The following is a 25,665-nucleotide window of genomic DNA, read 5'->3' as shown; positions in this document are numbered from 1 at the left end:
TTCACGCCATTCTCCTGCCTCAGCCTCCGGAGTAGCTGGGACTACAGGCGCCCGCCACCTCGCCCGGCTAATTTCTTTTTGTATTTTTAGTAGAGACGGGGTTTCACCGTGTTAGCCAGGATGGTCTCAATCTCCTGATCTCGTGATCCGCCCGCCTCGGCCTCCCAAAGTGCTGGGATTACTTTAACGATATTTTCATTGTATTTTTTGTTACTTCAAGGAAGCACAAATTCTTTTTTTTTTTTTTTTTTTTTTTTTTTTTGAGACGGAGTCTCGCTCTGTCTCCCAGGCTGGAGTGCAGTGGCGCGATCTCGGCTCACTGCAAGCTCCGCCTCCCGGGTTTACGCCATTCTCCTGCCTCAGCCTCCCGAGTAGCTGGGACTACAGGCGCCCGCCACCTCGCCCGGCTAGTTTTTTGTATTTTTTAGTAGAGACGGGGTTTCACCGTGTTAGCCAGGATGGTCTCGATCTCCTGACCTCGTGATCCGCCCGTCTCAAAAGTATTTTTTATTTTAAAGTATCAGTGATGGAGGCTTGATAAATTCTTGGAGCAAGAACTTATTTTCTCAGAGAAACGGTAATGATGGGCTATGGAAACCTTGTCTATGGTAATCTGTGTTACAATATATTCTCAAAAGTTCTAAGAATACATTATATCCACAAGTAGATTATGCCCTCCTAGAGACTGCAGCTGACCCTTGAACAACGTGAGTTTGAACCATGTGGATCCACATACACATGGATTTGACTTTTTTTTTTTTTTTTAAGAGATGAGGTCACTCCATTAGCCAGGCTGGAGTGCAGTGTACAGTCATAGCTCATTACAGCCTCAAACATGTGGGCTCAAGCAGTCCTCCCATCTCTGCCTCCTGAGTAGCTGGGACTGCATCCGCACACTACCTTGTCTGGTTACGCGTGGAGTTTCTTCTGCATCTGCCACCCTAAGTCGTAATCCCAGCATGGGGACGTCTCAAAAAAAAAAAGAAAAAAAAAAGTTAGGTTTAAGCTCAGATAATTATAAACAGCTTTTTAACCTTCATAAATGGGTGGAGGGACACTAAAAGTTCACCTGAGCTGGGGAACAATTTTGCTTTTGGAGGCTGTTCTACACATTGTTTAGTGTCCCTGGCCTCAGCCGTGCCCATGCAAATCCTGCCAGCCTTCTAAATCATTGGTACAGACTTCAAAAAATTTCCAAATTGCCCTCTAGAGGGCAGTACTAGCACTGTAGAGAGTCACTGAACCAAAAAGCTCTGCTGCGGACTAAACCTGCCTTGCTTCTTGGGGCGCGGTAGGGCAGCATTATTCTGTGTTCTGGGCTACCTGCGGGTGGGGAAAAGTGGTAGGGACAAAGACATTTTTCTCCTCTCACCAGCCCCTTGGGGAAGGCTGGAGTGCTGGAGATTTTACAAACACGAATGGCTATGGTGACACCTGACACCTTTTTTGTGTATTTTAAGTCTTCTGATCAATGTGGGATAGAAAACTGGAGTCAAAAACTCTTCCCTATATGAATAATGGAATCTATCTCTCTCTCTATATATATATATCAGTATGTGTGTATATATGTGTATATACACGGCTATATATTTTATGTATTCCCACACGATTATGATGTCATTGTTGGTATTGTAGAAAAAGTGGGGGCAATCTAAAAGTCCATGAACAGGAGAGTAGATTTTATTTATTTATCATTTATTTTTGAGACAGAAAAATATGTCACCTAGGCTGGAGTGCAGTTGTGCAATCTCGGGTCACTGCAACTTCCGCCTCCCAAGTTCAAGCAATTCTCTTGCCTCAGCCTCCCAACTAGCTGGGATTACACACTGGGCTAATTTTTGTGGTTTTTGTAGAGACAAGCTTTCACGATGTTGCCCAGACTGTTCTCAAGCTCCTGGCCTCAAGTGATCTGCCTGCCTCAGCCTCCCAAAATGCTGGGATTACAGGCGTGAGCCACCAGGTCCGGTTAATCTTCATATATATATATATATATATATATATATATATATATATATATATGTGTGTGTGTGTGTATATATATATATATGTGTGTGTGTGTATATATATATATGTGTGTGTATATATATATATATAATTTTTTTTTTTTGAAATGGAGTCTCACTCTTGTCGCCCAGGCTGGAGTGCAGTGGTGCCATCTTGGCTCACTGCAACCTCCTCCTCCTAGGTTCAAGCGATTCTCTTGCCTCAGCCTCCCGAGGAGCTGGGACTACAGGCACCCGCCACCATGCCCGGCTAATTTTGTATTTTTAGTACAGATGGGGTTTCACCATCTTGGCCAGGGTGGTCTTGAATTCCTGACCTCAGGTGATTCACCTGCCTCAGCCTCCCAAAGTGCTGGAATTACTGGTGTGAGCCACCGAGCCTGGCCAATAATATATATTTTTAAAATAACTGCATTTTCCAAAAATAAAACATATGAGTAGAATGCCCTTGTTTTACTTTTTTGCAAATCTCGTTAATATCTGACCTACTAGAAGACAGATTCTCTAATCAGTTCTGTATTCAATATGTTGTGACATTATGTAGGTTCTAGAAAATTCCACTTTACACTCATGAGAGAATGAAAGCTAAGTATAATCATTATTGGCCGGACGCCGTGGTTCACGCCTGTAATCCCAGCACTTTGGGAGGCCGAGGCGGGCAGATCACGAGGTCAAGAAATGGAGACCATCCTGGCCAACATGGTGAAACCCCGTCTCTACTGAAAATACAAAAAATTAGCCGGGCTTAGTGGCAGGCGCCTGTAGACCCAGCTACTCGGGAGGCTGAGGCAGGAGAACGGCGTGAACCCGGGAGGCGGAGCTTGCAGTGAGCCAAGATCGCACCACTGCACTCCAGCCTGCGCGACAGAGCGAGACTCCGTCTCAAAAAAAAAAAAAAAAAAAAAAAAAAGCTAAATATAATAATTATTATACAACTAATTTGACCTTGGAGGCCTCTTGAAAGTATAGGGCCCTCCCCACCAAGGGCCACGGGGCACCACTTTCAGAGTCTTTGCTCTCAAATCAGTTAGGACCCTGATTCTGTGAAGTTAAATGTTAACAGATTGATAGTTTTTTTTTTGTTTTTTTTTGTTTTTTGAGACAGTCTCACTCTGTCGCCCAGACTGGAGTGCAATGGCGTGATCTCTCGGCTCACTGCAACCTCCACCTCCCGGGTTCAAGTGATTCTCCTGCCTCAGCCTCCTAATAGTTGGGATTACAGGCGCCTGCCATCATGCCTGGCTAATTTTTGTATTTTTAGTAGAGGCAGTGTTTCAACACGTTGGTCAGTCTAGTCTCGAATTCCTGACCTCAGGTGATCCACCCGCCTCTGCCTCCCAAAGTGCTGGGATTACAGGCAGGAGCCATCTCACCCAGCCGATAGTTTGTAATGATATTTTGTACGGATGTAAATGATTTCTGTCTAGTTGGAACTCCAAAGGTAATAGTTTTTCTTCTTTCTTTCTTTTCTTTCTTTCCTCTCTCTCTTTCATTCTTTTTCTTTTTTCTTTCTTCTTTCTTTCTTTCTCTTTCTTTCTTTCTCTTCTTTCTTTCCTTCTTTTTTTTTTTTTTTTTTTTTTTTTTTTTTTTTTTTGGCAGGGTCTCACTGTCATCCAGGCAGCAGTGTAATGGTGAGATTTCTGGTCACTGCAACCTCCATCCACCTCCTGGGTTCAAGCAATTCTCCCACCTCAACCTCCTGAGTGAGTAGCTGGGACTACAGGCACTCACCGCCATGCTTGGCTAATTTTTGTTATTTTTTGTAGAGATGGGGTTTTGCCATGTTGCCAAGGCTGGTCTTGAACTCCTGGGCTCCAGCATCTGCCTGCCTCAGCCCCACAAAGTGCTGGGATTACAGGCGGGAGCCACCGCACCCAGTTTTCATTTTCATTTTAAGCTAAATTTAACCAGTCTTGTATCTAATTTAGCAAACATGCTGGTGTTCTGTTTTCCCTCCAGTGGTGATACATATGTGGTTCCTCAAATTCTCCTTAGAACCAGTTTTTCCATCCAGCTGGTCCCCCTCATTGATGAGTTAAATAAACCTTTAAGCTACATTCACGTTTGACACTTTATTTGATATTTATGTAAGACTCATGTTTTGAAGTATTTGAATGCTGTATTTTGTTTCTCAATTTTTTATCTTGAAAAAAAATTTAAGCCTTTAGAAGAGTTGAAAGAATACTGCAGTGAACACCTTTATGCCATTTAACCCAGATTCAATCACTGAATTTTCGCCATGTTTACTTTAACTTACACCTGTAATCCCAGCACTTTGGTAGGCCGAGGCAAGAGTATCCCTTGAACCTAGGAGTTTGAGACCAGCTTGGGCAACATAGCAAGACTCTGTCTCTACAAAAAAATAAAAAATAGGCCAGGCATGGTGACTCATGCCTGTAATCCCAGCACTTTGGGAGGCCGAGGAAGGTGGATTATGAGGTCAGGAGATCGAGACCATACTGGTTAACACAGTAAAACCTTGTCTCTACTAAAAGTACAAAAAATTAGCCAGACGTGGTGGTGGGCGCCTGTAGTCCCAGCTACTTGGGAGGCTGAATCAGGAGAATGGCATGAACCTGGTGGGCAGAGCTTGCAGTGAGCCGAGATCACGCCACTGCACTCCAGCCTGGGCGACAGAGCGAGACTCCGTCTCAAAATAAATAAATAAATAAATAAATAAAACCAGGCATGGTGGCATGCACCTATGGTCCCAGCCACACAGGAGGCTGAGTCAGGGGGATGTCTTGAGCCCCAGGGTTAGCTGCAGTGAATTATGATAATGCTATTGCACTCCAGTTTGGGCAACAGAATGAGACCCTGTCTTAAAAGAGCACGTTCATTTCTTGGGAATTTGAACCTTCCATTGGCTAGGCAAGAGCTTATATTTTTAACCATTCTTCACTAAGAATTAATGCTTCTTTTCTGTATATGGGAAAGAAATGGTAGGTAAGAGTGTGATGTACTAGTGCAAATCTTTGTACTTGCAAATTACTCAATTTTACTAAGCTTCAGTAAATGGGTTAGGATGCTTCTGGTTGCTAGTAACAGAAAATCCAAATTAAAAATGACTGAAACAATTACATTTAATATCTCACATAAAAGGCTGGGCACAGTGGCTCACACCTGTAATCCCAGCACTTGGGAGACCAAGGTGAGAGAATCACCTGAGCCCAGGAATTCAAGACTAGCCTGGGAATATAGTGAAACCCTGTCTCTACAAACAAAAAAAGGAAGAAGATGAAGGAGGAAGAGAAGGAGGAGGAAGGAAGTGGCTCTTGCCTGTAATCCCAGAACTTTTGGGATGCTGAAGCTGGTGGATAGCTTGAGTCCAGGAGTTAGAGACCAGCCTGGACAACATGACAAAAACCCGTTTCTACAAAAAATACAAAAATTAGCCAGGCATGGTGACACGTGCCTGTAGACCCATCTACTCAGGAGGCTGAGGTGAGAGGATTGCCTGAGCCTGAGTGGTGGAGGCTGCAGTGAGTGGAGATGGTGCCACTGCTCTCTAGCCTGGGCCACAGAGCAAGGTTCTATTAAAAATAATAATAATAAAAGTCTTGCTGGGCGTGGTGGCTCAAGCCTGTAATCCCAGCACTTTGGGAGGCCGAGATGCGCGGATCACGAGGTCAGGAGATCGAGACCATCCTGGCTAACACGGTGAAACCCCGTCTCTACTAAAAAATACAAAAAACTAGCTGGGTGTGGTGGCGGGCGCCTGTAGTCCCAGCTACTTGGGAGGCTGAGGCAGGAGAATGGCCTAAACCCGGGAGGCAGAGCTTGCAGTGAGCTGAGATCCGGCCACTGCACTCCAGCCTGGGCAACAGAGCGAGACTCCATCTCAAAAAAAAAGTCTTAGTTGTAGGCAGAGATTGCCAGAAACTAGATTTTTCCAGCCTGTGTTGCCTCAGCCATGTGACCCAGGTCTGGCAACGTTCTCGTCTTCCTTTTGACTTTAGAGCCAGTGATCGAAGAAATAGGGATGATAAGCTTCCACTCTGGCACCTGCTGGCAAGAGAGCACGGTTCTCTAGGCTTCCAAACAATTCTCGGAGAAACACAGTATCTGTTGAATTAACTTTTTTTTTTTTTTCCAGCTTAAATCAACTGGAGTTGACTACTGCGGCTTGCACATGGAAGCTAGGAGAACAGAAACTCTCATGTGGAAGAGCCAAACTCTCTTGTGGAAGACATCATTGTAGCCATTATCAGCATCTTGCTGAGCAAATCTTTCTTTCCTACTATATTCAGCCGGGAGTTTCTCCGATGGTCCTTCCTGCTGTGTACTCTGTCCCTAGGCATCCCCCAAATGGAGACCATCCTGCCCCCGAAAAGTCTCTGAGAACAAAGTCAATGGTAGACAGCAGGAAAGAGTGAGTGGAGATGCCTGCTCCACTGTGTCAAGTGAAAATAACTTGGTGAGCACTGAGGGCACTCTGAGCACGGGCCAGTCAGTATCAAACACTGTTCTGATCCTAGCAACAGTATGAGGCAGAAACCTAAGTTACAGAACCTGACTTGCAGACCAGGAAATGAAGGTTTATAAAGTATGAAGAAGTAGGACTGGGATTTCAATACAGATTGTATGTTTCTGGAACCTATTGACTTTATTTGTGAGTTTTTTGTTTGTTTGTTTTTTGTCCTTCTTTATTTAATTAAAACATCTGCTGATGGCAAGAATGAACCATATGCCTAACAAAACTGCAAATGGTTAACACGCAGAGTGGAAATCCCATCTTTGATAAATGTTTGTTGGAACCTATTGACTTTAATTTCAAACTCTACAACCTCCCAAAGGGTATGATAGAATACTCATACAGAGTCTATGGGGATTTTTATCAGGCTGATGTGAAGGGAGAAATCATATGTATGGGCATGATGGTGTGCGCTACTCAGCCTCCTGAGTAATTCCAGCTATTCGGGAGGCTGAGGAGGCAGGATCCCCTAAGCCCAGGGGTTTGAGTCCAGCCTGGGCAGCATTGTGAGACCCTGTTTCAAAAAACAGCAAAAAAAAGGCTGGGGGTGGTGACTCATGCCTGTAATCCCAGCACTTTGGGAGGCGAAGGCGGGGGATCACTTGAGGTCAGGAGTTTGAGATCAGCCTGGTCAACATGGTGAAACTCCATCTCTACTAAAAAGGCAAAAATTAGCTGGGTATGGTGGCATATGCCTGTAATCCTATCTACTTGGGAGGCTGAGGCAGGAGAATTGCTTGAACCCTGGAGGCGGATGTTGCAGTGAGCAGAGATTCCGCCACCATACTCCAGCCTGGGTGACAGAGTGAGACTCCATCTCAAAAAACAAACAAACAAATAGTGAAAACGGGCTGTGGTGAGTTGACTTGCTGTTCTCTGTACTGAGAGGGGTCAAAATATGGGCCTATGGCTGCCTGATGCCTGAGTCTTTCAGGCACAGCTGGGATAAGATTTTGACATATGCAAAAAGCAGTCTTTGAATAAACTAGTTTCCATGGCTTGAATTTGTTACAATCTCAATCTTGTCTACTGATATTTGAAGAACCAAATGAATGTATATTGGGCCTCCTCCTGTGCACACTGGTTTGAAGAGTGATGCTTGTACATATCACCACAGCCTTCTCAGGGAGGAGTGCTGGGCAAGTTACAAAGACACAAGTGAAAGAGATATGGAAATGGTAGAAGGAAACCAACATAGGCATATGAAGCAGGATTAAGCATTAGAAAACAACTAGTGTGGCTCTTCTGAGAAGCAGACAGCAAGATGGGATTACACTTGACGTATTTCACTGGGGAAACACTAGAGTGAAAGGAAACAAGGAGGAAGTCGGGGAAGGCTGAGAGAGCAGTCACAGTGATCAGCCTTATCAGACCCATGCAAGGCTGACCCGGAGTGAAGGAGAGGGAGAAAGAAGGTTAAATGGAAGCATCTCAGTTAGCCTGCAGCCTGAGGATGTAGCAGCAAAGACTTGGAGGAGTTCCTGAGCCAAAATTAACAATATTCTTTTGATATCATCCAATACCCATATTCAAAGTTCTTTTTTTTTTGAGACGGAGTTTTGCTCTTGTCACCCAGGCTGGAGTGCAATGGCACGATCTTGGCTCACTGCAACCTCTGCCTCCTGGGTTCAAGCAATTCTCCTGGCTCAGTCTCCTGAGTAGCTGGGATTACAGGCACCCGCCACCATGCCCAGCCAATTTCTTGTATTTTTAGTAGAGACAGGTTTCACCATCTTGGGCAGGTTGGTCTTGAACTCCTGACCTCAGGTGATCCGCCTGCCTCAGCCTCCCAAAGTGCTGGGATTACAGGCGTGAGCCACTGTGCCCAGACCCATATTCAGATTTCTAAAGTGAGTCCTTACTTAAATTTTTCTAAATGTCTAAAATTATATTTATGCTATTGGATTGTTTGAATCAGGGTATGAAGCAAACCAAGAAAAAAGGCCCACTCATTGCATCTCTTTTTTGTCTTTTAAATATTTTTATTTTGTTTTGTTTTGTTTTTGGAGGAAGGGTCTCACTCTGGGGGCCAGGCTGGAGTGCTGTACCTCAGTCACAGCTCACTGCAGCCTTGAACTCCCAGGCTCAAGCAATCCTTCTGCCTCAGCTTCCTGAATAGCTGGGACTACAGGTGCACAGCACCATGCCTAGCTAATTAAAAATTTTGTAGGCCAGGTGCAGTGGCTCATGCCTGTAATCCCAGCACTTTGGGAGGCCAAGGAGGGTGGATCACAAGGTCAGAAGTTCAAGACCAGCCTGACCAACATGGTGAAACCCCGTCTGTACTAAAAATACAAAAATTAGCCGGGCCTGGTGGTGCGAGCCTATAATCCCAGTTACCTGGGAGGCTGAGGCAGGAAAATCACTTGAACCTGGGAAGCAGAGGTTGCAGTGAGCTGAGAGCATGCCATTGCACTCCAGCCTGGGCAATAGAGTGAGACTTCATCTCAAAAAAAAAAAAAAAATTTGTAAAGACAACCCAAAAATACAAAAAAAAATTAATCAGGCATAGGTGGTGCATGCCTGTAGTCTCAGCTACTGGGGAGGCTGAGGTGGGAGAATTGCTTGAATCTAGGAGGCAGAGGTTGCAGTGATCAAAGAGCATGCCACTGTGCTGCTGCCTGGGTGATGGAGGTAAATTTTGTCTCAAATTAAAAAAAATTGTAGACACAGGATCTTGCTATGTTGTCCAGTGCCCAGGCTGGTCTCAAACTCCTGGCATCAAGCAATCCTCCTGCCTTGGCCTTCCAAAGTGCTGGCTTTACAGCCCTGAGCCACTGTGTCTGGTCTCTGAGTGGGAGGATCACTTGAGCCCAGGAGTTGGAAACCAGCTTGGGCAACATAGTGAGATCTTGTCTCTACAAAAAATTTAAAAATTAGCTGGGTGTGGTGGCACATGCCTGTGATCCCAGCTACTCAGATGGCTGAGGCAGGAGGATCGCTTGAACCCAAGAGTTTGAGGCTGCAGTGAGCTACGATTGCACCACTGCACTCCAGCCTGGACGACAGAGTGAGACCTTGTCTATGAAAAAAACATCATGTTGGAGAAACAAGAAATTAAGACCCAAGGGAAAATGCCAATTCATAAGTATAGAATTAGCTAATTTAATTGTTAAGCAAAAAAAAAAAATTATTTAAATTCATGTATTCAGATAGCCCACAAGTGATTACAAAGCTATGATGTATTTTCAGCTCTATTTAATCTGGAGTTAAAGCTCCAATTATTTTACATCATCCTACTTTTGGTGAACAGTCAGTATTGATTCAATAAATTTACTTTGATGTTCTGTTTTCATATTTCTTTCATCAGTACTTCCTACAGTTGTCTCTAACAGAACATCTGTGAGAAGAAAAGAACATTTCAGATTTATTATGCTAAGGGGAAAAATTAAGTCCCGGAAACTGACTCACATAATATGGCTGTTTTTCTTGTCTGGTGCAGGACCATTGCTTCCTGACCTTTGTGCTGAGATGTTATACATTAACCAGACTCCCTATGCTTTATTCAAACCTAGATTAAATCTTGTTGGAGATAGACACTCTTTATCTACCTCTTTATATGAAATGTTAAGCAACCACTTAGAGTGTAATTGATCATAACCAATCAGATCTTATATCTGTTTGTTAGCCTTGTATGGAAAATGTAATTCTGTTCAGCACTCCTGTTTTTTTCCTATGTAAACGACCCCTACCTTTCTCCACACTGGGGAGCACTCATCGCCATTCTTTGGTATCCCTGTTTTCCCATACAGCCACCCTCACACTTTGCACTTGAATAAGCTATTTTAAAAATTATTTTTGTAGATTTAGGGAGTACAAGTGCAGTTTTGTTACATGGATATATTTTCATAGCAGCTTTTAGTGTAGCCATCATCCAAATAGTACATTGTACCCATTAAGTAATTTCTCATCCCTCAGCATCCTCCCACCCTTCTTGTTTTTTTTTTTTTTTGTTTGTTTTGCTTCGTTTTGTTTTGTTTTGTTTTGTTTTGAGACAGAGTCTTGCTCTATTGCCCATCCTGGGTTCAAGCGATTCTCACGGCTCAACCTCCTGGGTTTTACCCTGATGATCTGGCTGGTCTCAAACTCCTGACCTCAAGTGATCCATCCACCTCGGCCTCCCAGAGTATTGAGATTACAGGCCTGAGCCACTGCATCCAGCCCCCCACCCTTCTGAGTCCCCATTGTTTATCACTCCATTCTCTATGTCCATGTGGACATAGTATTTAGCTCCCACTTACAAGTGAGAATGTGCGGTATTTGGCTTTCTGTTTCTGAGTTATTGCACTTAAATTAATGGTCTCCAGTTCCGTCCATGTTGTTGCAAAAGACATGATTTTATTCTCTTTCATGGCTGAGTAGTATAATAAACTCTTTTAACCGGATCCTGAGCCTTTTGGTTATTTTAGGTTGACAATCTATGTGACAGTAAATTTGGTCAGTCACTTTACTCAACATCCTCAGTAAGGTTAGATTATGTTGAGTTTCTACAAATTCTATTAGAGCCCCCCCCCCCTTTTTTTTTTTAATGCCATTGACTTGATTACAAAGACAGGTTAGTTGTCCTGCATGATGTCCTAAATTCTGACTTTGACTAAATACTTCCTCCTAGTGTTACCTAACTTTTTCCTCTATCTTCTATTTTTCTTGTAGACGACAGGCTTGAATAGATTCAGGTTTAAGGTTTTGCTTTGTATTGCTTAGTTTATGACTACTTCATGGTAGTGCTGTGTGCTTCATATTGCCTTATATTCAAAAGCGTGCAATAGCTGTTTGTTTCACTTATAGTGGCTGCTAAGGTGGATCAGCCAGTTCAAGTGGTGGCATCAACCTTTTACCTAATGATTTTGTCATCTATTGATAACCAGTATTTAAGTCATTTTATTAGGAGTTACAAAATGTTGACTTTCTAATACACACAATTTATTATCTGTAATTATTCTATATAGAACTCTTATCTGGTAGGGTTGATTACCAGGAAATACTGTTCATACTGGAAAGGTGATATAAAATCTCGGTTCTTTCCCCTTAAGTATCAGTTTTTGGAGTAATGAGTTGGTGCACAGCAACCTTTGCTTGTATTCATTCACTATGGTGTGTTTGTTCTTTCTTCTTCTTTAAAAAAATTATGACTTTTAATATATTTATATATTTATTTATTTACTTGAGACAGAGTCTTACTCTGTCACCCAGGCTGGAGTGCAGTGGTGCGAACACAACTCACTATAGCCTCAATCTCCTGGGCTTAAGCAATCTTCTCACCTCAGCCCCCAGAGTAATATTCTTATTTATTTTAATCAGTTGAAATCGTAATTCTTCTTGATGTTCAAATCACCTTATCTTTGACCAAAGGGAGCCTCTTCAAGCTGGCTTATGGAATTTTTTTGTTATTTGATGTGCCCCATCATTAGCCTTTGATAGTGTTTTTACTTTCTGATACAAGCTGTTTCAAGCTTATTTTTCTTCCTTTTTTTTTTTTTCCAATTTTGTTTTGTACCTTTTCTGCTCTGGACCTGGATTAGGTATGGTGCTTTTTAGTGAGAAACAGTATTGAATTTTAGCTATTCTAATGGTGGATAGTGATATTTCATTGTGGTTTTAATGTGCATTTCTCTGATGACTAATGATTTTGAGCATTTTTTCCATGTGCTGATTGATCATTCATATATCTTCTTTGGTAAAAGCATCTATTCACTGGGAGGCGGAGGTTGTAGTAAGCCGAAATTACCCCACTGCACTCTAGCCTAGGGGACAGAGCAAGACTCTGTCTCCAAAAAAAAAAGTGTCTGTTCAAATCTTTCACCCACTTTAAGAAAATGAGTTGTCATTTTTTTTCCTATGGAACAGAATTTATTGGATAGTAGCATTTTAGGAAAAATATAAGCTCTACTATGTATGTATATAAAAATCTCTATATGTAGATCTATATAAATCTCTATATATAGATACATATATATAATCAACTGTAAAGTCCATCTCGACTTCAGAAAATGTGAAGACATGTCCATCTTAGAACTGAAGAAATGGTTACCTTGCAAGTTTGCAAGAACACTAGTGACATAATGTATAAAGTATTTAACATAAGTGTTCAAAGGGTAACTGTTGTTACTATTATCAACTGTATTAATTAAACTGTTTTAAGTTTTTTTTTTTTTTTTTTAGACGGAGTCTCGCTCTGTCGCCCAGGCTGGAGTGCAGTGGCTGGATCTCAGCTCACTGCAAGCTCCGCCTCCCAGGTTTACGCCATTCTCCTGCCTCAGCCTCCTGAGTAGCTGGGACTACAGGCGCCCTCCACCTCGCCTGGCTAGTTTTTTGTATTTTTTGGTAGAGACGGGGTTTCACCATGTTCGCCAGGATGGTCTCGATCTCCTGACCTCGTGATCCGCCTGTCTCAGCCACCCAAAGTGCTGGGATTACAGGCTTGAGCCACTGCGCCCGGCCTTAAGATTTATTTAACACACATGTTACAGACTTTAAGAAAGCAGCTGAGTGCAGGTTTTTTGTTTTAGTTTTGCATTTATGCCAATGTGAAAATATGAACAGATCAATTCTACATTCTGCTTCCTGAAAATACCACCAGAGCTATTAGACAGTCTTGAAAGGCAGTATTTAACATAAGCTTTGTGTGTTCATGGATATGTGTTCAATAATAACATTTAAATAATGCGGGAGACCACTTCTAAAGACTTATCATTCACCTGATCTACACAATATCTAGCATAGGACCTGTTCTCAATTGACGGCAAATAGTCCTAGCAGGTTGCTTCATTTTGAACAGACATTGCAATTGCACTTGAGAAATCATGCCAAGTTTTGCAGGAATTGTCCTTGGACTTATCACCATGAAGACATAACTCATGCTGTTTACATATTATAGCATTTTCTAGACTAGTTCAATCTGCAACGTCTTTGCACTGACCAGGGCTCCATTTCCTTTACCAGAGGGCTATGATGGAAAAGATGTGGAGTTCACCTGGCTGAGAGGGAACGACTCTGCATGGGCTGGAAACCCTGTGGCTTGCTTAGTACACCATACAATGGTATTTCACCTTGGTCACCAGATCGCAGCAGGAGACAGGTAACTCATGTGACAATATTTTTAAAAATTTTACCATTGTTTTCGTAGATATTCCTAGGGCAGTTCTAAGAATTTCTTTCTTGGGAGATTAGTTCTGGAGGCCAGAAGTCTGAGCTCAAGATTGTTTTTTTCTGAGGCCTCTCTCCTTGGCTTGGAAACAGCCATTTTCTCAGTGTCTTCACATGGTCTTTTGCTCTGTACCTGTCCAAATTTCCTCTTCTATGGACATCAGTTGTATAGGATTGGGGTTTTCCCCTCATTTTAACTTAATTACCTCTTTAAAGGCCCTATCTCCAAACACAGTCACATTTCGAGGTACTGCAGGTCAGGGCTTCAGCACATGAATTTTGGGCAAGGGATGGAGAGGGTTGGAAACAATACAATTCAGCCCATAACACCATATATGACTCCTCTCACTAGCCTCCTCAAAGAGTGAGGAGTGAGGAGTGAAAAATCAGGAGTTACTGTGTGTCCTTTTCAAATTCAAGTTAAACAAGCTTTTGCTCTGTCAGCCAATTCTGGGAAGCCAAGTTTGGTTTGGGCAGCCAGTCAGGTTATCTTTTTATTACTAAGTTGTAAGAGTTTGTTTGTTTGTTTGTTTGTTTGTTTTGAGATGGATTCTTGCTCTGTCACCCAGGCTGGAGTGCAGTGGTGCAATCTTGGCTCTCTGCAGCCTCTGCCTCCTGGGCTCAAGCCATCCTCCCACCTCAGCCTCCAGAGTAGCTGGGACGACAGGCACATACCACCATGCTTGGCTAATTTTTTTGTATTTTTGGTAGAGATGGGGTTTCATCATGTTGGCCAGGCTGGTCTCAAACTCTTGAACTCAAGTGATCCGACTGCCTCAGCCTCCCAAAGTGCTGGAATTACAGGCATAAGCCAGTACGCCTGGCCAGTTGTGAGAGTTTTGTATGTATTCTGACTACCAGTCCTCTGTCATATATATGTATCGTGATGATTCCTCCCAGACTGTGGCTTGCCTTTTAATTTTCTTAATTTTTGTCTTTTGAAGAGCAGAAGTTTTGCATTTTGATAAAAATGCAACTTACCAATTATTTCTTTTATGGTTTGTGCTTTTTTATGTCCTAAGTTATCTTTAACTATGGCAAGGTTGTAAATATTTTTTTTTCCCTATGTTGTATGGTTTTAGTAATTATCTTTAGGTCTATGATCCATATGGAGTTAATTTTTGTGTGTGGTGTGAGGTAGGGATTGAGGTTTATTTTTTCCAATATAGATATGCAGAATTTAGGCTGGGTGTGGTAGCTGACACCTGTAATCTCAGCACTTTGGGAGGCCAAGACAGTTAATTGCTTGACCCCAGGAGTTCGAGACTAGCATGGGCAACTTGGTGAAACCCCGTCTCTACCAAAAATACAAAAATATTATCTGGGTGTGGTAGCGTGCATCTGTAGTCCCAGCTACTTGGGAGGCTGAGGTGGGTGGGAGGATCGCTTGAGCCCAGGAGGCAGAGGTTGCAGTGAGCCGAGATGGTGCCATTGCACTGCACTCCAGCCTGGGTGACAGAGCCAAACCCTGTCTCATTAAAAAAAAAAAAAAAAAAAAAAAAAAAAAAAAAAAAAAGAGAGAGAGAGAGAGAGATAGAGAAAAGAAAAGGAAAAAAAAAAAAGATTCACAGTTGTTCCTGCACCATTTGTTGAAAAGACTGGAATGTTGATTTTAGTAATGCATGTTAATTCTCTACCACCTTGGGAAATGGTGTTGGCTGAAAGTTACATGTGCCCTGATAACATATGCTTTAACAGAGTACCTGGTGAACGGAATGTGAAACTGGTGGTTTGCATGAGTAACTTTGCGTTTCTGAACTGTTTTTCAGGGCCTCCATTCATATTTGTAATTGAGATCATTGGATTAGTAAGGCAAGCAATCAGTGGCAGGAAAGCATTTTCAGGCACATAGTAGGTAATTCAGGTAAAGAGTGAAGCCCTTTCAAATGATTAAAAGAATACCAAAAAAAAAAGATTGAAGTCCTGGACACAGCTGTTAGAAATCTAGACAGTTGACTGGGCGTAGTGGCTCACATCTGAAATTCTAGCACTTTGGGAGGCCGAGGCAGGTGGATTACTTGAGGTCAGGAGTTTGAGACCAGAATGGCCAATATGGTGAAACCTGTTTCTATACTAAAAATAAAAAATTAACTGGGCTTGGAGGCAGGCACCTGTAATCCCAGCTACTGGGGAGGCTGAGGCAGAAGAATCAGTTGAACCCGAGACGTGGAGGTTGCAGTAAGCCGAGATTGTGCCACTGCACTCCAGCCTGGGCAACAAGAGCAAGACTTTGTATCAAAAAGAAAAAAAAGAAATGTAGACAGTTGCATGACAGTTCTAGTATTAATAACATTTATCATTAGTGCTCTTGTTCTTGATGTATACTGATCACCAGGTGATGTCCACTGTTTACCAGAGGAATATCAGACTCTGGAAACATAACTGGTAAGAAGCAAAGGAGAGAGGGCAGGTGATTTGTGGAGGATGCTCCAGCTGCCTTTCCCTGTTCTAGAGTAAGGGTAGCTCTAGATGCAGCCCTTGCCCTATGTGAAAGCGTTGGAACAGTCCCTGAGAGGCAGGGGTGCTGGTTTCCTGAAGCTGTTGTGGTCTCTGTGTTGGTGGTTATGCCTCTTTAGAGGTCTCCTGGAGGAGTGTCCTCATTGAAACTTTCCCTTTAGGCCATCACACCTTGGAGACAGGGATGGCGTTTTACACATTTTTAATCACTACATGAGACTCACATTTCTTTTCAGGTCAGGGGATGCTGAAGCCTTGGTAAGCTGTAGCCTTTGTCAGTAGTTATTTTTTCCCCCATAATTACTCAAGGGGAACCAATGAACTCCAGATGTAATCGTGTCTACTGTTGTATCTCCAGCACTTAGAATGGTGCTTGGCACCTAACGAATGCTCAAGTATGTTGAAGGAATTAATATTCCCTCTTTCAACAGTTGAGTGTCATAGCTTGGCTCTAGCCCTGCACAGTCAAGGAAAAATAAATCTGACTGGGTTAGGACCTCCAACATCTGGGAGGGATCTGGAGCTGGTCTGCTGAAGTGATCCTAGGGAAAATTTCAGAGGTACTTTCCCACTTCTCCCTTCCTCACTCCGCAATTTATGTGTCTAGTTTGATTGAATGGGATTCTTCTTAGGTGCCTACTAGGATGTGAGTCTCACCATTAACCTAGCCCATTTGGTGATGAACCAGATTTTCTGCATAGCTCCTTTTAGCCTTCTCTTTTCTTCCCAGTGGAGTTGGCCTCAGTTCCCGGAAGCCACAGCTTTGTTGTGTGTCCTGGCTGTCCCTGAATCCACAATGGTACCATAATTTTGACAGCAAATTTCACCAGAACCCATAGACTCCTGTGCTGAGGTTCCTGTCTATCAGAATGGATTCCTTAGCTTTGAACTTTTAAATTTTAAGATACTCTCTTCACTGTGGGCATTGCGTCTATCACCAATATGTTTTCTTAGTCTCAGCTTGTCTGTTCTAGGCTTACTTCCATCTCCCTGCCAGCTCACTGTTTAATTCCCAGCAGATCTGGAGACTGGAGCTATGTATGGTTTTGAGAAAGGCTCCTCTGCTTGGCACTTCACAAGGACTTCCAGTGATGAGTGGCAAAAAGATAGCGTGACTCTGTTGCTTTATTTTACTCTTATCTGTCCACCTTTTTGGAGTGGGACTCTGTCATGACTTTCCCTTTTTAAACCACAAAGCTAACATAATATTTCATTTTATTTATTTTTTAATTTTAACTTTTTTTTTTTTTTTTTTTTTTTTTTGAGATGGAGTCTTGCTCTGTCACCTACGCTGGAGTGCAGTGGCGCAATCTTGGCTCACTGCAGCTTCAACCTCCTGGGCTCAAGCCATCTGCCCACCTCATCCTCCCAAGTAGCTGGGACCACAGGCACATGCCACTACAACTAATTTTTGTATTTTTTGTAGAGATGGGGTTTTGCCATATTGCCATGTTGCCCAACCTGGTCTCCAACTCCTGAGCTCAAGCAATCTGATAATCTTGGCCTCCCAAAGTGCTGAGATTACAAGCATGAGCCACTGTGCCTGGCCTAACATGGCATTTAAAAAAATCATAGTGTGCTGGGCACAGTGGCTCACGCCTGTAATCCTGGCACTTTGGGAGGCCGAGGCAGGTGGATCACCTGAGGTTGGGAGTTCGAGACCAGCCTGACCAACACGGCGAAACCCCGTCTCTACTAAAAATACAAAATTAGCCAGGCATGGTGGTGTATCCTTGTAATCTCAGCTACTTGAGAGGCTGAGGCAGGAGAATCGCTTGACCCCGGGAGGCGGAGGTTGTGGTGAGCAGAGATTGTGCCATTGCACTCCAGCCTGGGCAACAACAGTGAAACTCTGTCTCGAAAAAAAAAAAAAAATCGTAGTGTTCCTGTGATCTTATTCCCTTGACTAATTATTTAGAGTGGATACATGATTCAGTCCGGCAAATGAGATGGAAGTGGAGCTGACTTGAGAGGGATTCCTTTCCCGAAAAACACACAAAAATACCAGAGAAAAAAGCCTTTTCCCCCTCTCCCTTTTCATCAGCTTAAACGGGGGGCATTCCTGGAACAGCGGGAGCGGCCTCTTTGAAACCTTGAGATGGCACACATGAGGACAAATGCCAACATGCCAAGCACAGCAGGGTGGGAAGAAATCTGAATCCGTGATGGCATCATTTTGCAGTTGAACTGATGCCAGCAACAATCCATTTCTGAACTTATGTTGTGAGAAAAATTACCTATTATTTGTTTAAGCCTGAAGTTGTGTTTTCTTTTATTTGCAAAAGCACGCATTTCTTTCTTTCTATCTTTCTTTCTTTCTTTCTTTCTTTCTTTTTTTTTTTTTTTTTTTTTGAGACGGAGTCTCACTCTATCGCCCAGGCTGGAGTGCAATGGCGCAATCTTGGCTCACTGCAACCTCTGCCTCCCGGGTTCAAGTGATTCACCTCCCTCAGCCTCCCAAGTAGAAAAGCATGCCTTTCTAACTTGTAGTTAATTTTCTTCTTTTAACACATCAGTCTGGTCTTATTTCTAGGCTTTATCTCATACGACATTTACTGCGTCCTCACATGCACATACTTCTGGCCCCAACCTCTCTCAGAATTTTATTTTTCCTTGTGTCCTAGCTTTAAGTTGTATACTTGTTCTTGCCCACCACTAGATGTTCAGCTGCACTTTTCTCTAAAAGGTTTGGTCCTCCACTCCAACAAAATATTGTATTTTTAAAATATAGAAAACGATGATATATGGAGGACCTACTATGTGCCAGGCACCACACCACATATGTTACAGACATTACCTCATTCAATCTTCACAATAGCCCATTGTGGTAGGTATTATCCTCCTCCTCCACCATCCTTTATAGCAGAGGAAACATAAGTACAGTAATGTTAGAGAGCTTGCGTAAGGCCTCTTAGCCAGCAATTAGTAGGCCAGTTTTCATATCCGGGTCTATTGGATTCCCCAAAATGCTCTTGCAATTCAGGGAGCAGGCTTGTATTTGTCAGAGTTCTTAATTCCAAGCAAAGTAATGCAATCTAGCTAATTTAAGCAGAAAGGGATTTGTCTTAGTCCATTCTGTGCTGCTGTAACAGAATACCACAGACTGGGTAACTTATAAGGAACAGGTATTTATTCTCTCACAGTTCTGGAGCCTAGGACATCCAAGATGAAGGCACCAGTGGTTGAGTCTCTGGTTCCATGATGATGCCTTGTTGCTGCATCCTCCAGAGAAGAGGAACGCTGAGTCCTCACAGGGCAGCAGTGCAGGAGAGAGAGAACACACTCCTGTAAACCTGTTTTATGGCAAACTTAGTCCATTCACGAGGGGAGAGCCCTCATGATCTAACCACCTCTCATTAGGCCCTGCCTCCCAACACTGTTACATTGGGGATTAAGTTTCAACAGGAACTTTGGAGGGTACATAAACATTCAAACCATAGCATTCCACCCCCATCCCCTCAAAATATCCTTCTCACATGCAAAATGCATTCATTCCATGCCAGTAGCCCCAAATGTCTTAACTTGTTTAATCATCTACTCAAAAGTCCAGAGTCTCATCTTGCACAGATATGGTTGAGACTCAAGGCATGATTTAACCTGAGGCAAATTCCCCTCTAGCTCATGTTTGTGAAATTAAACAAGTCACATGTTTCCAAAATACAATGGAGATAGGCATGGGATAGACACTCTTATTCCAAAAGTGAGAAATAGGAAAGAAGAAAGGGATAACAAGTCCCAAGTAAAAGCTCAAAACCTAATGGGGCCAACAACATTAGATTTTAAGGCCTGAGTGCCATCTTCTTTGACTCCATGTCAGACCATCTGGACACAATGGGTGAGGACTGGACTCTCAAGGCTCCTGGTGGCCCTACCCCCATGGCTTTGCTGGGTGCAGCTCTCATGGGTTGGAGTCTTGTGTCTATGGCTCTCCCAGGCTAGTGTTGCATGCTAATGGCTCTACAGTTCTGATGTCTTAAGAGTGGCCCTGACCCACGGCTTTACTAAGCATTACCCTATTTGGGTATCTTTGCAGTGACCCCCATTCCCACAGTTCCACTGGGCAAGGGGATTTAGAAAACAGAGTTCCTAGTTTTCCAGTATCCAGACTGCAGGATGGAAAGGGAGATGGGGCCAATAACAGGATCCGCCAAGTCCTCCTTGAGGAAGGCTCTTTCTTTACAGAAGAGCTGCCCATTCAGTTACTACTGTAAGGCAGGGAGTACAGATTGGAATTCAGCAGCATCTGCAAAAAACTGGTAGTGCTAGAATGGCTTTGAGGTGGAATTTTGGAAATGAGGAGCATGATGAATGAATGATGCCCTCTGTGAAATGAGAAGGGGTAAATGGTGACTTCTTGCCATAGGTGAAGCTGTTGTCCTTAAAATTTCTTTTAGGTAGCACAGTATATAAGCTTACATTAAAATATTCACAGCTGGGCGCAGCGGCTCACACCTGTAATCCCAGCACTTTGGGAGGCCGAGGTGGGCGGATCACAAGGTCAGGAGTTCAAGACCAGCCTGGCCAACATGGTAAAATCCCCTCTCTATTAAAAATACAAAAATTAGCAGGGAGTGGTGGCAGGCGCCTGTAATCCTAGTTGCTCGGGAGGCTGAGGCAGGAGAGTTGCTTGAATCCAGGAGGCAGAGGTTGCAGTGAGCTGAGATGGTGCCACTGGATTCCAGCCTGGGCGACAGAGTGAGACTCCATCTCAAAAAAAAAAAAAAAAAAAATCACAAACATTAAAAACATAAGACGGTGATCTAGTTCAAGTACTTTGTTAATTTTTTAAAATATTTTTAGTTTTAGTTTTTATTAAAATTTATGAAAAAAGGTATCATGCTGTACACAATCTTCTGAGGCTTGCTTTTTTTCTTTCAACATAATGTTACCAAGATTTGTTCAAGTTGTTATGCAGGCTACAGTTCATTCAATTTTGCTGGCATATACAAAATATTCTTTTGTGCAAATATATTACAATTTATTTATCAATTTTCCTGTCAATGAGCATTGGAGTTGTTGCCATTATTTTGCTACTACAAATAGTACTACTGAAAATATTGTTGTATATGTCTCCTGGTGCATGTCTTTTTGTACATACTCACACACACATACACATGTACACACATATTTTGAAGTGAAATTTCTGGGTTGTAGAGTATGTGAAAATTCAACTTCACAAGATAATACTTTCTGGTTTTTTTCAGAACGGTTGTGTCAAATTACACTTCCACCAACAAGGTACAGTAGAATGGTTGACCCACATTCTCTTCAATACTTGCTGTTGCCAGACTTCTGAATTTTTGCAAATTGAATGAGGGTAACTTGAATTTCATCTTTGTCTTTATCTTCCTTTATTAGTAATGAGATTGAACTGACGTTTATTGAAGATATGGTTCCCTTTCCTGCAAAATGTCTAATCATATTTTTGTTCATTTTTCCTACTCTGAATGTCTGAGGCATTTTATGTTTTTGTTTGTTTGTTTTGTTGTTTTATTTTTATTTTTATTTTTTATTTTTTTGGATAGAGTCTCACTCTGATGCCCAGGCCGGAGTGCAATGGCGCAGTCTTGGCTTACTGCAACCTCCGCCTTCCAGGTTCAAGCAATTCTCCAGCTTCAGCCTCCCAAGTAGCCAGGACTATAGGTGCGCGCCACCACATCTTGCTAGTATTTGTATTTTTAGCAGAGATGGGGCCCCACCATGTTGACCAGGCTGGTCTTGAACTCCCGACCTCATGATCCTCCCGCCTTGGCCTCCCAAAGTGTTGGGACCACAGGCATGAGCCACCATGCCTGGGTTTTACAGTTTTTGATATAAATCTTTTGCTAGTTATTTGTTACAATTATTATTTACCTATTCTAAGTTTACTTCTGGAGGAATATGGCCAAATGAAGCTTTCCTTGTCTTTTTTTTTTTTTTTTTTCCTGAGACAGGGTCTTGCTCTGTGGCCCAGGCTGGAGTTCAGTGGCGTGATTACAGCTCACTGCAGCCTGGACCTCCCAGGCTCAGGTGATCCTTTCATTTCAGCCTCCTAAATAGCTGGGGCTATAGGCATACACCACCACACCTGCTAATTTTTTATCTTTATTTTTTGCAGAGACAAAGTCTCCCTATGTTGCCCAGGCTTGTTGCAAACTTCTGGGCTCAAGCAATCTTCTGGCCTCGGCCTCCCAGTGTCAGGATTATTGGCATGAGAAGGACACTTGGTGTCCTTCTCTTTCTACATGAGTGTATGAAAAACACTCAACGTGTGGGACACCTCTTCTATGTTGCTGTGATCTTATAAGAGATGTTACATAAAGAGACTTCTAACTGGTTATGAGAAGTCTTGTTGAACTGAAAGGATGGGAAAATGCTTTCAAACAGTTCCCAAATTCTGCACCTTAGTAATGGGCACATTTTAACACCTTAAGAAAAACCTCATAAGTTTCTCAGTCGAATATTCTGTGCTAAACTGTTAGATTTTTTTTTTCCCTTAAGGTCAATGTTCATTATTTTAGTACCACCAGTTAAGATGACAGTTTGTCCCACAGGCTGTCAAGGACATTGACAAGTAACAAGGATATTACTTTTCTTGAAAGATTCTGGAGAGCTTTTCACCCCCACTCACAAGGTACTGACAGCAGAGAATGTCAATCCACTGGCAGGGAGTCTCCGAGTGGCAGATGGAAGGTTTCCTGCTGCTGCCAGAAACCAAATACTGGAGTGAAGTCCTCTCTGAATTCCACACCTGCCCTGTTCATTCATTTTCAGAGCCTGTTTTTCCTTTGACAACACTTCTCAGCGAGAACTGTGACAAGTGTACAAATGAACTATCTATATTTCGCGGTACAGCAATATGTCTACTCTCTGAAATCTTCAAACATAGCAGATTCTAGTCCATTTTCTCAATGTATTCATTAGCAGCTATACTGGAGGTTACTGAATCCAATTTTCATTAGTGAATGTCCTCAAAGATGACATGTACCTCTCTTTGCAAAATTGCCTGGTTTTCATAAACTTGACTATGAAGTTACTTTAAAGGGAATCATGCTTTTCTTATTAACATCATCTTATAGGGATTTCATGCTCATAAAACAATGGTCTCAATAGGTAAGTTAAAACACTCAAGAGGATGAAGAAAATTAAGACAAACTTTTAAAGGAAAAAGGGAACATCGGTAATAAAAATTTTAGCACATTTCAGCTAACACTGACACCAAATTCAGTGTTTGCTTTGGACTAAAATAACGTTATTTGAATATCAGAGGCAGTTAGTAGGCAACACTTTAAAAATCTCAGGTCTGTTGCCTTTAGCTGTTTGCTGAAAAGGAGTTTTTGTTTGTTGTTTGTTTTGTTTTGGCTGTTTGTTCGTCAATTTGGTTTATTTTGTTAAAGATTTCTGTCCATACTATACACTCCACAACTTTGAGATATGTCAGAATACCTGATAGATAAAATGCTCAACCGGTATCTTTTCTGAGTTTGATGCCATTGTTGGTGAGTCTGGGACTGAATCTTTAATCTTTGTTTTTGAGACAGGGTCTCATTCTGTCACCCAGGCTGGAGTGCAGTGGTGCCAGCATGGCTCACTGTAGTCTTGACCTTCCAGGGTCAGGTAATCCTCCTGTCTCAGCCTCCCAAATAGCTGGGACTACAGGTGCATCCCACCATGCCTGGCTATTTTTTGTATCTTTTTCAGTAGAGATGAAGTTTTGTCATGTTTCCCAGGCTGGTCTTGAACTCCTGGGCTCAAGAGATCCACCTGCCTCAGTTTCCCAAAGTGGTATGGTTACAGGCATGAGCCACTGCACCTGGCCTCTATACATATGTTAAGAAGCCGCAATCTGAGCTCAGAGATGACCTCTGGTTAAAGTGAGGGACTTGGTTTATTTTATTAATTAATTAATTAATTTATGATGGATTCTTGCTCTGTCACCCAGGCTGGAGTGCAGTGGCACAATGTTGGCTTATTGCAACCTCTGCTTCCTGGGTTCAAGAGATTCTTCTGCCTCAGCCTCCCCGAGTAGCTGGGATTACAGGTGCCCACCACCACACCTGTCTAATTTTTGCATTTTTAGTAGAGATGGGGTTTCACCATGTTGGCCAGGCTGGTCTCGAACTCCTGACCTCAAATGATCTGCCCACCTCAGCCTCCCAGAGTGCTGGGATTACAGGCGTGAGCCACTGTGCCTGGCCAGGGCTTGGTTTATATCTAAGTCTGTAGAAGAGGCCCCAGGAAGAGCAGAGAACTCTGTAAAAGACAAACTTGGGTTTGGATTCTGGCTCTTCCGGTTATATATCTTAACTTTATGAGCACCAATTTTGTTATCTCTAAAATAGGGATAATGCTTCAGAGTTGTGTAGTGTGAAGTCGAAAAATATTGAGGCCGGTTTGTGGTGGTTCACTCCTCTATCCCCAGTGACTCAGGAGGCTGAGGAAGGAGGATTGATTGAGCCCAGGAGTTTGAGGCTGCAATGAGCTATGATGGCACCACTGCATTCTAGCCTGGGCGACAGAGAGAGACCCTGTCTCTAAAAAAGCAAAACTAAAAAAACCTACAAAAATATTTAATACGTACAGTTTCTGATATACACTAACTTTCTTTTCCAATTTCCTAAGAAACAATGCTCAGTACTTGTGGTGGTTGCCTAAAGTTGTAGAGGTGAAAACTTTGTTTTCATTTCCATTTAGGTCTTGTTTTTGTTTTGTTTTGTTTTGTTTTGTTTTTTTCCAATTGTTAATTTTAATAGAGACAGAGTCTCACTATGTTGCCCAGGCTGGTCTCGAACTCCTGGGCTCAAGTGATCCTCCCACCCTGGTCTCTCAAAGTGTTGGGATTACAGGCATGAACTACTGTGCCTGGCTAACTCTTGTTTTTATAAACATTATATGTCAAGATTTACACTTACAATGAATCTCACTATCCCACTGTATTTCTTTTCTTGTGGTGATCCCCAAAACAACAAAATCCTACCCAGTGTCTACATATTTTTGACCAAATATTATAAGCTCTTTAAGATATACTAGAAACAATAAGCAATTTGCTGTGTTTTTAAATGTTACTCTTTTTTTCTACATAAAATGTTGAAATTCATCAAAATTCTAACACTTAAAATGCTTCCATGACTATCATTATATCTCAACTTTGTTTTTGGTCTGGATAGAAGCCACAGTGATGACTCAGTTCATTCCATGAGCCTTGAGTCTATTTTGCTAAAATAGACAACAGCTGAGCCATATTTATGTCCTAATCTAATGAACCAACAGTGCAAAAAATAACACTTTCAATCTGCTTCCTTTTTTGAGAAAGAAATTCACTTAAAATACAATTTCCTTTTATATTCCTCCAAAGCCTGAGCTGTATGATTTTTTTGTGTGCTTCCTAAAACACTTCATCTCTAGAGGTAAATGCTGAGTTTTGAAAAGTTTAGAGTTTTTGCTAAATAGACTGAAGACCTGCTTTCAAATCTAGAGTTTGATTATTAAAACAAGGTTCACCAGGTGTGTTGGCTCACACCTGTAATCCTAGCACTTTGGGAGGCTGAGAAAAGAGAATCACTTGAGCCCAGGAATTTGAGACCAGCCTGGGGAACATAGTAACAC

At 42.4% G+C, this 25,665-nt stretch overlaps 1 protein-coding gene across 1 annotated transcript in view; it reads left to right on the top strand.

The window, feature by feature from the left end:
* The first annotated feature begins 13,436 nt into the window (after window positions 1-13,436).
* LOC105484277 (BICD cargo adaptor 1) overlaps window positions 13,437-25,665 on the top strand; it is a 308,598-nt gene continuing 296,369 nt past the window's right edge. Inside the window, exon 1 of the mRNA XM_071071912.1 lies at window positions 13,437-13,555. The gene's annotated coding sequence lies outside the window, so the exon portion shown is untranslated. The remainder of the gene's footprint in view (window positions 13,556-25,665) is intronic.

This window comes from Macaca nemestrina, chromosome 10 (genome assembly GCF_043159975.1).
Source record: "Macaca nemestrina isolate mMacNem1 chromosome 10, mMacNem.hap1, whole genome shotgun sequence".
Classification (NCBI taxonomy): domain Eukaryota; kingdom Metazoa; phylum Chordata; class Mammalia; order Primates; family Cercopithecidae; genus Macaca; species Macaca nemestrina.
This window is presented reverse-complemented; position numbering and strand designations above follow the sequence as displayed.